The following is a 13,778-nucleotide window of genomic DNA, read 5'->3' as shown; positions in this document are numbered from 1 at the left end:
AGTTTTTAAAAAACTTTTTTTATTGTTTAGTATAACATATGTACAAAACAAAGAAATAAAAAAAAAAACAATAGTTTTCAAAACACTCTCAAAAAGTGGTTACAGGATAGACCCCAGAGTTTGTCATGGGCTACCATATGATTCTCTCATATTTTTCTTTCTAGCTGTTGCAAAATATAGGAGGATAACATGCTTAAATACTTTATCATTACAATCGACTTTTTTTCCTTCGTTTTCTGTGAACAGTAACATATATACAAAAAAAGCTATAAATTTCCAAGCCCAGCACCACAATTAGTTGTAGAACATATTTCAGACTTTGACATGGGTTACAATTTCACAATTTTAGGTTTTTACTTCTAACTGCTCTAAAATACTGCAGACTAAAAGAGATATCAATTTAATGATTCAGCATTCATGTTCATTTGTCAAGCCCTATCTTTAAATATAATTCCACCATCACCATTGATCTTTCCATACCTCTCATTGGGGTTTTTTGGGCTATGGCAATTCTAAATTTTTGATATTAGAAGGGTCTGTCACTAATATGGTGTAGGTAGATGAACTATCTAATGTTCTGGAGAGGTTGAGCTAGGTTTCAGGATTTATCTGAACCAGGAACCCATCTGGAGGTTGCAGGTTTCTGGCAAGTTACTCTAATGACTCAAACCCTTGTGGAATCTTATAAATTGTCCTAGGTATTTTTTTAAGATTGGCTGGAATGGTCCTGGTTGAGGGGTTTGCAGGTTATGATAGGTAGCAGGGTCTATCTGAAGCTTGCATAACAACAACCTCCAGACTAGCCTCTAGAGTCTATTTGAATTCTCTCCGCCACTGATACTTTATTAATTACACTTCTTTTCCCCCATTTGGTCAAGGTGGAATTGTTGATCCCATAGTGCCAGGTCTGGATTCATCCCTGAGAGTCCTCTCTCACATTTCCAGGGAGACTTTCACCCCTGGATGTCATGTCCCATGTAGTGGGGAGGGCAATGATTTCACTTTCAGAGTTGGGCCTAGAGAGATTGAGGCCACATCTGAGCAGCAGAGGTCCTCCAGAAGTAACCCTTGGGAATGTCTATAGGTAGTCTAAGCTCCTATGCTACCTACATAAGCTTCACAAGAGAAAGCCTCATGACTGAGGGCATGGCCTTAAAAATGTACAGTTTTGATAACTCAAAACAGGGCTGTACCTAGGGTATATGGGTCTGAACAAATATTTTTTATAGGTCTCCTGTCTATATAAACAATTTGAGTCACCCCCAATAGGCATGTCAGCTCCATTTAGTGGAATTTCAAACTATTCCACCAAAGAAATCCTGCCCCAGACAGCAGGAGTCCTCTTCTCCAAATGGAGACTAGAGCACATAAGAACACTCCACCATGAGCCAGCTATCCTAGTCCTAGCCATCAAAGGAGGAGTTTAATAATTAGGGGAATGTGCTCCAAAGCATGGAAGTAGTGCTCCTGAGGCATGGGTCAAGGCAGGACCTTGCTTGCCTGGGTTTAAAGTGGTGTGGTACTCACTGAAAATATACCAGGCAAATAACAGTTAAGATAATTGCAATAGAAGGCTTTATAAGCACATGACAAGCTCTGTATGCAGTAGGTACTTAATAAATACTGAGGTCTTAGTGTTGTAGAAATTACAATTGACTTCTAAGTTTATGATCACTTTCTTGCTTTCTCACAAGTTCTTTGATTGAACAAGTGACTCTAGGCATCTGTGCTAGTTTAAAAGGATGTATACCCCCTAGAAAAGCCATGTTTTAATCAAAATCCCATTTCATAAAGGTAGAATAATCCCTATTCAATACTGTATGTTTGAAACTGTAATCAGATCATCTTCCTGGATGATGTGATTTAGTCAAGAGTGGTTGTTAAACTGGATTAGGTGACGACATGTGTCCACCCACTTGGGTGGGTCTTGATTGGTTTATTGGAGTCCTATAAAAGAGGAAATGTTTTGGAGAATGAGCAATTCAGAGACAGCAGAGAATGCTGCAGCACCACAAAGCAGAGAGTCCACCAGCCAGCGACCTTTGGAGATGAACAAGGAAAACACCTCCCTGGGAGCTTCATGAAACTGGAAGCCAGGAGAGAAAGCTAGCAGATAACACTGTGTTTGCCATGTGTCCTTCCAGCTAAGAGAGAAGCCCTGACTGTGTTCGCCGTGTGCCTTCTCACTTGAGAAACTCTGAACTTCACTGGCCTTCTTGAACCAAGGTATCTTTCCCTGGATGTCTTAGATTGGACATTTCTATAGACTTGTTTAATTGGGACATTTTCTCAGCCTTAGAACTGTAAACTAGCAACTCATTAAATTCCCCCTTTTAAACACCATTCTGTTTCTGGTATTTCGCATTCCAGCAGCTAACAAAGTAGAACAGCATCCAATCTGTTTCTTTGTGAATATAATGGATGTTAAGAGTGATGGGTCACTTCCAGAGCTATGTGCTAAAGTGCTATAATAATAGCCTGGGGTTTGAATCATGTCTTCCACGAAAGACAGGCTCAAGTCCCATCCTGAGGAGGTGAACTCATTTGTAAATAAGACCTTAGAAGATGTTATCAGTCAGGGTCTAAATGAGGATGGGTCTTAATCCAAAGTAGCCCAAGTCCTTATAAACAAAGGAAATCGGAATTGGAAGAAGAAATCAGAGGACACAGAAAGAGACAGACCACTGAATGATAGGGGCAGAGATTGAAACTACAGACTGTGGGAGAAAACATGGCCTGGAGATATCCTGATGTTGGACTTCTTGCCTCCAAACTATAAGAACATCAATGCCTGTTGTCTAAGCCACTCAGTATGTGGCATTTGCCACAGCAGGCTGGTAGATGAAGACATGTGCCAAGCACTATTATCAATGTGTTCATGGATCATCTCATTTACACCTAATGAAAACCCTTTGAGGTAAGTTCTCTCATCTTCTCTTTTTACGGCTGAAGACCATGAGGCACAGAGAGGTGTCCTCTGTGGATCTGGGAGTCCAGTGCAGGAATCTAAGCCTATCACCATCAGGCCATATCCCCTGGCTCAACTCATATCAAGCCAGCTGCCTGGTGGAGTTACTTGAGGCTCTTTTAAAGTTTAGCAAGGACTGAGTGTCGTTTTCCAGAAATTCCATTGTAATTGGCCTGAAGTACAGCAGAGGCACTGATCCTTTTTAAAGCTCCCCAGGTGGTTGGCAAGGCAGAACTCAGATGAGCGCTGAGTTCTACTAGAGTGCAGGCACACAGCCAGCCAGCATGGGTTGAATTTCAATCAGAGTGACTCAGTGTTGACCTGACCTGAGGCATGAATGTGCCTGAGGCATTTCAGGACTAAATGCTCCACACACAGAAGAAACACTTGGTCAAATGACCGGTTTACCATTCAATATTTAGGGTCTTCTCTGTTCATATCACAGACTAGAAAAACAAACATGTTCAGAACATCTTCTGGGGGGTGGTTTGTGGGGGAGAGTGGGGGTGGAGTGGGAAGGGAGAGGAAGTCATGGGATGGTGGGATTCATCTACCATGGGTAGACCAGTATTTTATAGCTGACCATGTTTAGGATTGCCAGGACATGGAGATAAGAGGCAGGCTGACTTTTGATTGGTTTTACATGTTTGCAAGTTCTTAGAAACGATGGACCCCCTTACTGACAGCACCTGGGGTGGACAATTTCCAACTTCCCTCTTTGGTACACCGCCACTTGTTATATCACTGCTGGAGCTTTTAAGTACATCATCAAAATTACAAATTAGATGTGTGTGTGTGTGTATCAGTACATATGTACATGAAATTCTTTATTCATAATAATATATACATATTATATGCTATACAATATGCTAAACTATATTTATATAACATATTTATTTATATTTTAGTTTTATATTTTGCATGTAAATAAATATGTAAATAAAATCATGCACATAAAGTATTTCCTATACAACATTTTAGGAAAAGAATCATTATTTCTGTTTTACAAATGAGGAACTTGAAACAGAAAGTTGTTATTTCTTTATTAGAGAAGTTTTAGGTTTACAGAAAAATCAAGCATAAAATACAGACTTCGTATATACCACCTTATTATTTTCACCTTGCATTACTGTGATATGTTTGCTACAATTCCTGAGATAATATTTTTTTAATGGTTCTATTAACTATAGTCCATCATTTACAATAGGGTATACTGTTTGCTTTGTACAGTCCTATTTTAAAATTTTCATTCCAGTAACATATATACAACCTAAATTTTCTCCTTTTAATCATTCACAGATATAATTCAGTGCTGTTAGTTACATTCACATGTTGTGCTACCATCACCACCATCCTTTACCAAAACTTTACCATCAACCCAAATGAAATAGAGAATTTAAGTTATTTGTCCAATGTTGGGAAGCTAGTGATAAGTAGACAACATTTATTGTATGATTACTATGAGATTTGCCTATATTATTTACTAATATTTTCAACCATCGTAGGAAGAGGCACTCTCATAAGCCTGTTTTTACAGATAAAGAGTCAAAAGCACAGAATGTTAAAGCAATTTTCCCAACTAGGAAATGGCTGAACCAGAACTTGATGCCCTGTGAAATGCGTCCAAGGCTATTCTTAAGCTAATGTTTTCCTGCCTTCTATGTAAGGTAATAAGGGGTGGAACCCCAATATTTATTCTCAGTATACTGCCTTCTCTTCTTTACCCTCTACTACTCTTTCTTCTGATTCTTCCTACCTTGTGTTTGGTTTCTAGAATCCTATCAATAGTGCACACAGCTCACTGCATTCTTATTGAACACTGTGACCCAACAGTTCTTCCTGGTTCGCCGGCACCTCACTGAACATGTCAGAAACCGGGCTCCTCTCCTCGCACCAACACCTACATGTTCTCCTGTGTTCAGGAAGCTGGTCAACTGCCTTATCACTAGTCTCTTACACTAGACCTCCACTTTTCATCTGGAAATTGTTTTACTGCCTCATTGGGCAGAGAAATGGCTGCAGGGCCAATAGAGCTGGCACCCAGCTCTGCTCTTGCAATCCCCTCTATATCGTGAGTGCTTCTTTCCTTCTACTAAAGTCCCAAATTCTGCCAAAATGGATTATAGTAGGAAGAATTTGAATTTAAATTTAGTGGCTGTGTGTGACCTTGGAGCGGTCAGCTAACCTCTCTCCTATGTTCTGCATCTATAATATGGAGATAACAAAAAGACTGTTTTGGAGCCCAGAAGGTGAAAAAGTATGGTAGAAAAGCAGTCATTATTACAGAGGTTATACTATCTTGCAGGAGGGAGAGGATATATTTGTTCTGCCTGACTTTCTTTCTAAATTCAGGGTGAGACAGACGCCTGGAGCTTAGAGATCTGTTTGATATTATCTATGTTTGGGATTAAAAAGTTAATGCAGTCACCTTTGCCCTAACGTATCCCATTTGAAGGCGGTTGGTTCTAGGGTGGGCTTTCCACACTGGCCTGGAAACTGCGTGCAGAAAGGAGTATTCAAGGCAGCGTTTGACCATCTTCAAAGTGAATGTCATAATTTCATTTTAAGAAAAAAAGATCACCTTCATTTGCATGCAAATAATTTTATCTCTAATGATCCAAGCTGCATGAATATCATCTTTCTGAAAGGAAAAAGAATCGATTTTCTCTTTGTACGGTATCTGTGTTTTGCTTCTTTGAAGGGATCCTAAACATGTCAAGACACCTTGATGTTTGTTGCAATTTTATTTTTATTGCTAAACCTCTCTGCCTGTTAGAGATCCTCACTGGAGGATTTATGGCATTTTTGCTCTTTTATTGGAGAGTCTGTGGGTTAACAGAAGAACCACGTATAAACTACAGGATTCCACATATCACCCTTTTATTATTAGTGTACTGTCTGGTTCAAAGGTCCTGGTACCAACTTGCATTGGTGTTGTACGCTTGTTACACTTGATGTAAGACTAGTTTTATTATTGTACTATTAACTTTAGTGCATGATTTAACTTAGTGTTCCCTGTGTTGTGCAGTTCCATGGATTTTTAAAAATATTTTTATCTAGTAACATATATACAACCTAAAATTTCCTCTTTTTAGCCATATTCAAATATGTATTCAGTGCTGTTAGTTTTGTTCACAATGTTGTGCATCACCACCATACATTAACAAAACGTTTCCTTCATGCCAAATAGAAACTCTGTATATTCCCTACCTTTCATCCCCTGGTAACCCATATTTTAGATTCTAATTCCACCACTTTGCTTATTCTAATTATTTCATTTTAATGAGATCATGCGTTATTTATCATTTTGTATCTGGCTCATTTGACTCAACATGCTGTCTTCAAGGTTCATCCATGTTGTTGCATGAATCAGAGTTTCATTTCATTTTACAGTGGACTAGTATTCTGTTATGTGTATATACCACATTTCGTTTATCCATTCATCATTGATGAACACTTGGTTGCTTCCATCTTTTGGAAATTGTGAAAAATGCTGCTATGAACATAGGTGTGCGAATATGTGTTTGAGTCTCTGCTTTTAATTTTTTTTTTTGATATCTACCTAGAAATGGGATTGCAGGGTCCTGTGGTAACTCTACACTTTCTGAGGAACTGCCAAACCATCTCCCACAGCAGCTGCACCATTTTACATCGCCACTAGCAATGAATGAGTGCTCCTATTACTCTACATCTTCTCCAACACATATAATTTTATGTTTTCTTTTAGTAGTAGTCATTCTGGTATGTGTAAAAAGATAAATCATTGTGGTTTTGATTTGCACTTCCCTAGTGGCTAATACTGTTGACCGTTTTGTAAGTACTTTATGGCCATTTGCACATCATCTTTGGAAAAATGTCCATTCATGTTTTTGCATATTTTAAAATTGGGTTATTTGTCTTTTTGTTGTTGAGGGGAAGGGCTTCTTTATATATTCTGGATATTAAACCCTTATCAGATATGTGGTTTACAAATATTTCATCTGGTTATATAGATGTTCTCTTTCCTTTCATGATAAAGTCCATCGGGGCACAAAAGTTTTCATTATGTTGAGGTGCCATTTATCTATTTTTTTTCTTTTGTTGCTTGTACTTTGGGTGTAAAGCTTAAGAAACCATTCCCTAACTCAAGGTTCTTCCTGAAGAAGCTTCTCTACATTTTCTATTAGGAGTTTTACAGTTCTGGTTCTTACATTTAGGTCATTGCTTCATTTGTGTGTGTGTATGTGGGCAGGCACTGGGAATCAAGCCCAGGTCTTCAGTCTTTGATTCTTTTTGAGTTAATTTTTGTATATGATGTGAGGACAGGGACCACCTTTACTTTTTGCTAATGGTGATCCAGTTTTCCCAGCACTATTTGTTGAAGAGACTATTATTTCCCAATTGAAATAGTCCCTTCAAATCTGTAAGTATTTGCTTCCTATAGTTTGGGGTTCTGCTGTTGCATGCATATATATGTATAACTGCTACGTTCTGTTGTTGAATTGACCCCTTTCTCAGTATATAATGACCATCTCTGTCTTTTGTAACCCTTTTGACTAAAAGTCTGTTGTATCTTACATTAGTATAGCTTCCCAGCTGTCTTCTGGTTACTACTTTGGTATACATTTTTTCATCCTTTTACTTTCAGCGTACTTATGTGTTTGAATTTAAGGTGTGTCTCTCCTGTAGGCAGTATATACCTGGATCATACATTTTCATCCACTCTGCCAATATCTGCCTTTTTACTGAGGGTTTTAATCCATTCACATTAAAGTCGCTAATGATCATACAAGATTTCTACCATTTTGTAATTTAGTCTTTGCATGTCTTTTACCTTTTCACTTCTTTTGTTCTTCAATTCTTATGTTTATGCCCTTGACAAGGGGCAAATTGGTCTTTGCCCCTTGTCAGATTTCAGTTGGCCATAAAATTCTCTTGTAGTGCCCTTATCTGGTTTTGGAATTGATGATTATGTTGATTTCTGTTGGTTTGAATATGTTATGTACAGATTATGTTATGTACATAATTTTTCTGGGGTTATGTACCCCAGAAAAGACTATGTTTTTCTAATCCATTCTTGTGGAACAGACCTGTTGTTGTGTGGGAAATTTTGATTAGGTTATTTACATGGAGATGTGACCAAGACAATTCAAGGTGGGTCTTAATCTATTATTGAAATCCCTTAAGAGAGCTCATGGAAAGAGCTTAAAAACAAAACACCCCAGCAGAAACCAGAAGTACCCACGGGAGCTGAAAGAGATACATTATGTAATTTTAAACCTTGGGGTTTAAATTTAACATCCTAAATATGTAATAATCATATTTGATTTGATAGCAACTTGAATGCAACAGTATATACATATACTGTTTCTATACTACTCTGCTCCATCTCTTTTTGTATTGGTTGTAAGTTATATCTTTGTACAATGTATGTCCAAAACTGTAGATATATTATTACTTTTTATGCATTTGCACTTTAGTACTAGTAAGAAGAAATGGAGTTACATATCAAAAAGTACAATTCAATAATACTGGCCTTTGGAATTACCAAAATGGCTACATATACCACAGGTCTTTATTTCTTTATGATGCTTGAACCCGTGTCTAATGTCCTTCATTTCATTCTGGAGAACTCCCTTTGGAGTTGTAGGGCAGGGTCTAGTGGTGATGAAATCCCTCAACTTTTGTTTAACTGAGTATGTCTTAATCTCTCCCCCATTTTTTGAAAGGAAGTTATACCAGATACAAAATGCTTGGTTGGCAATTGTTTTATTTCAATAATTAAAGTATTTCAACTCACTGCCTCTTTGCCACCATGGTTTCTAATGAGAAATAGACACTTTATCAAGTGGGACTCCCTTGTACATAGCAGGCTGCTTTTCTCTTGCAGGTTTCAGAACTCTCTCCCTTTGTCCTTTTCATCTCACAGTTTGATCACTATATGATGAGGAGTGTGTTTCTTCTCATTTATCATGTTTACTGTTCACTGGTCTTCTTGGATGTGCATATGCACTTTTTTTTGCTAAATTTGGGAAGTTTTCTGTCATTATTTCTTTGATTATTCCTTCTTCCCCTTTCTCTCCTTCTTTTACTTTTTGGACTCTCCATAATGCATATATTGGTATGTCTGATGGTGTTTCAGAGCTTCCTTAGGCTATTTTTGCTTTTTGTAATTCTTTATTCTCTCTGCTTCTCAACTTGTGTAATTTCAATTGTCTTGTCTTTGTGTTCTCCAATCTTCTCTCTTTTTTTTTTTTGCCAGCTTTAATCTTCTCTTGAAAGTCTCCTGGGAATTTTTCATTTCAGTTATGGTTTTCAACTCCAGTAGTTCTACTTGGTTCCTTTTTAAAATTCTGTCTCTTTTTGGAGAATGTCATACTGTTCATTCATCATTTTATTGATATCCTTTAGTTGCTTCTCTGTGCTTTCCATCATTTCCTTGAGTATACTGAAGACATTAAAAAAAAAAGTGTTTCTAGTATGTCCACAACCTGGTCTTCTTTCCTGATGTTTTCTGGATATTTATCCTCTTCCTTTGGATGGGTCAATGCAAATACAGGGTTCTCTCTGTCTTTTCTGTGTCTTTGTCTTGTCCTAGGCTTATACTTGCTAGAGGTTTTAGGAGTTCCTTTGTTTATAGGGGTTTGAAAGCCCCTCTCCTTTTCAGGAGACAGACCTTCTCCCTCTCCCTCTCCAGGCTGTCTGCCTCAGTGTCTTCTTATATTGCTTTCTTGCTGTCTCAAGCTACATTTGCCTGGAGGGCAAATTCTGAGAAGGTAGGCACATAGGAAAAGAGTTTTCCAAGTCAGACTTTTCTAGGAGGAACAAGGCCAGGCACCCACAAAGGGAGCACTGGAGAGGGGATGAGCCAGGGGTCTGGAAAGGCACCAGGAAACTTCTTCCATAGCTCCCTAAAGCTGCACTTTCTTGCCCTGCCCAACAAATGCAGCTCTTTGACCATCTTCTGTAGCTCTGAAGAAGCATACTGTCTCTAAGTCTCCTGCACAGCCTTTTTCCAGAGCAGGTTGGAACAAATGCCACCCACAGAGCTGGGCCTACAGTGATCCAAAGTAACTAATGAAAAGCAATGATCAGTGATTAGCCCGTGCCCAACTGGAACTTGGTGAAGTGGATTTTTATGTCCCTTACTGATGCTAGCAAGCTATGCCAGAGGTCAGATCCACTGTTGCCTGTCATAAGAGTGGGGGATGAGTGATGGTAACTGCCACTGGGAGAGAGCAATTTACTGGTATTTACCTTAATTTACCAGCCTCTCCCTCCCGCTCTTCCCTAGATGCTATACAATGTTCTACTGGATTCTGGTGTTTCAAAATATTTGATTCAGACAGTTCCTGCTTATTTAATAGTTATGCTGGTGGAGGAACTGATTCCCAGAGCCTCGTAATCTGTTATCTTTCCACATTCTTCTCTCTCTCTTAATTGGACCCGGTATTGAATGACAGATCAAGCAATCTTAATTAATAACAATGAGAAATTGCCCGCAGGTTGCACTTGTATATAAAATGAAGCAGATCCATTAAACAAATGTTATGTCATCAGGAAGCCCATTAATACCTCTGCCAGTGATTGTAGCTGTGTAATTTTTCTCATCACTGTTAATAACTAGCAAAGTTATCATTGCATATGGATCATAATTAAAATTTTCTATCCTATTAATGAGTGTCCATGCTTCAGATTTCCTATTAAATGATCTGCAAAATTTAGACCATGTTTCTTGAAGTCCAGGTCCTTAGAAGACATGAGAAGGTGTGACCAGAGATGGGGCTGAATTACAAAATCTCAATATGCTGTAATTACTGACCATTGGATATTAGAGCTAGAATGGGCCTTATATATTATTTACGTTAATTACAATATATTAAGCTGATTTTTGTTTTACATATTTTGTATATATTTTACACACAACTTAATCTGAATAATAAAGGACAATTCCCTGTTTCCTAAGTAAATAAACCTTTCACTTAGCAAGTAAGCCTATTTCCTTATGAAATCAAGTTTCTCCATTTTTATATCATCTCCTTATCCATTCATATGCATTATATGGCACAGAACAGCAAGGCATTCACCAAACTTACCTCCTTTTCTTTCTGGCCACTCACCTAGATTACATCTTCAAGCCCTCTTCATTTGGGTGGGGCAATGTGACATAGTCTGGCCTGTGTTTGTAAGCAGAAGACAGAATTGTAGCTTTCAAGCAGAGACACTTTAGACTGGTTAAGTCTTCTCAATCCTCTCATTTCTCCCATCTGCCTTCCAAGGGATGAGATACTAGGAAGTGGTGGAGCCCTAAATGGAAGGGCTGGAAGGAATAAATGACTGGAGGAGAGACCACCCATCTCTCCCTGCTGACCTGAACGGGACTGTGATGTGAGTGAGAAACTAACTGCCATTAGTTATAGCCATTGAGATTTGGAGATAATTTTTATAGCACTTAGTCTGCCTTAATATACCTAACTTCAAAGATAGTTATAATTTTTCATTCAACATTACAGGAAACAGATTTTCTATGTAATCTATAGTCGTTCTTATGCTATAGAGTTATTATTTTAATGCCTAATAATATTCCATGTTAAGTGATGTGCCAAATTTTCATAACCATTTTCCAAATATTACACAGATTTTTCTTTCCTGCGTTTTCCTCCTTGGGGAATATATTCATGCATATAACATATTTCCTTTCAATTGTGTCATCAAATTCTTTTTTTTTAAATAATTGCATGTTAGTTTACATCATAAACTAGCCATTGTAAGAGTATAAGTTATAATTAACCTTTCTAAAATTGAAACTTTATTTTTCCTTTTAAAATTATTTGGAATATTTATGTATAAACACATCATATATATGATGCATATGTAAGTATATATAAACTTTATACATACTTATATATGAAATATATAGTGTATATAAACACCATATAAATGCACATATACACACACATGCATTACAATTTGGGCTTCTTTAATAACTGGTGAGGTTTGCATTTCCCATGTATTTCCACTACTCACAGTTCGTCTCGCATGGAGGACTTAATCCTGTCCACGGGGGAGCACACGACCTCTCAGTTTAACTGATGACACCACTGAGAGGGGTCTAGTAAGGACAGGAGATGTACGATAATGCCCAGGTTAGTGCTAGAATACAGATCTTTTCATTTCAAAAGCAGGGTTTTCCATTAGAGCACACTCTCTGCTTTTATGAAATATGAGGTGGCATTCTGGCCCTTACGACTCTCATTCTGGGAAGAATGATGATGATATAAATAAGAAAAGCATCTCCCCCTTGTCATTCTCCCCCGCTGAATAGATGAGGTAAGTTCCATGAGGGCTTCCAGGTGCAAGGTGATGTGTGGCCTTGGAAATACAAACATGCTTCCACGCTCACCTCAGATGTGATTGGAGACAAGCACAGCAGTGCAGCTTCCCAAGCTTTGCCTATATGGATGATTATTAGAAATGGCAGGCAGGGGAGCAGAGGCATATGGCATTTGAGCAGTAGTGAGTCATCCTGAGCAGGGTTTACCTAGAACGGAAGTAACAGCTAAGGCAGGAAAAACAAGTTAGAGCCGAGTAAGTCAATCCAATAAGCGAGCATTGAGCTCCTTGTCGGTACCAGGCACCGCCCTGGGTGCCAGGGTGATGAGGGGCAAATCAGATCTAGGTCCTGCATGAGCTCCTAACTGGGTAAAGGAGACCATAATTTAGTGAATTAGACAAGAGGCTTTGGAATTATATAGCTTTGGGTTTGAGATACAACTTTGACTTTTGTGAATTTGGAAGCTATGCAATACCCAGATGACACTTTCCTCATCTGTAAAATTAGGATAACTATAATACATAAGTTTGCTGAGAAACTAACCTGGGACCATAACCAAAAAGATTTTAGTGCACTTCCTGGTGCACAGGTGGACACTACAATTCTAGTTATTATTTTTAAAGTCTCATTAACTGGAAGAGATCAACTGTCAAAACAGTTACAATACATTGTGACTAAATCCAGCAGTAGAAACATATTCAAGATACAATATTAGCACCAAAAAGACCGGGGGTCGATTGGATTATTGATAGCAATTCTTTCCCCCCTTTCTGAGTCTGTGGTCTTTGCCATATAACTTATGCAGTTCATTCCATTTATGTAGAAGAATTATACTTTCCTGCCCATTTGACTTGGGTCAACTTTGCCTAGATCAATAGGATTTGAGCAAACTTGAAGCAAACAGGGGCTTGAGCTGCCCTTGTAGAATTTCACCTGTGACATCCGTGCCTCCTTTAAGCCAGGAGAAGAGCGTGTCCTGCTAATCTTATTGTCCCGGCAGGAGGTTGAGAGACAGGATTAGCTGACCTGGGCTCACAGAACTGCAGCTTGATGCAGCCTTACCTTTCTAAACCCAGCTTACAGCAGTCACTCCCTAAACTCATGGGCAAAAAATAAGCGCTCATTGTCATATACCAATTAGATGAGAAAGATGTTTGTTCCACAGTGATGTTTGACTGATATAGGTTTGTGATGTTGAAGGAAGATTTCCTAGAAGAAGGGATTTGTAAATTAGACTTTGAAAGATGAATAGGAATTTACCAGGACAACAAATGTGATAAGAATACTCCAGAAGAAAGAATATCAGGTACAAAATCTTGCAGATGAGCCATGCTTAAGCTTTTCAATAATTGGAAAAGTTACATAAAAGAAGCTCCGTGTGTCTAAGAAGTGAAAGAAACTAAAAATAGTATCTATTTCCACCCAAAAGAAGAAAATCCCTTGTAGCACTAACTAAAAGTACAGATTTTTGAAAGTGCTCCCAAATATTGTAAGATA

Source organism: Tamandua tetradactyla, chromosome 17 (genome assembly GCF_023851605.1).
Source record: "Tamandua tetradactyla isolate mTamTet1 chromosome 17, mTamTet1.pri, whole genome shotgun sequence".
Classification (NCBI taxonomy): domain Eukaryota; kingdom Metazoa; phylum Chordata; class Mammalia; order Pilosa; family Myrmecophagidae; genus Tamandua; species Tamandua tetradactyla.
Note: the sequence above shows the minus strand (reverse complement) of the source record.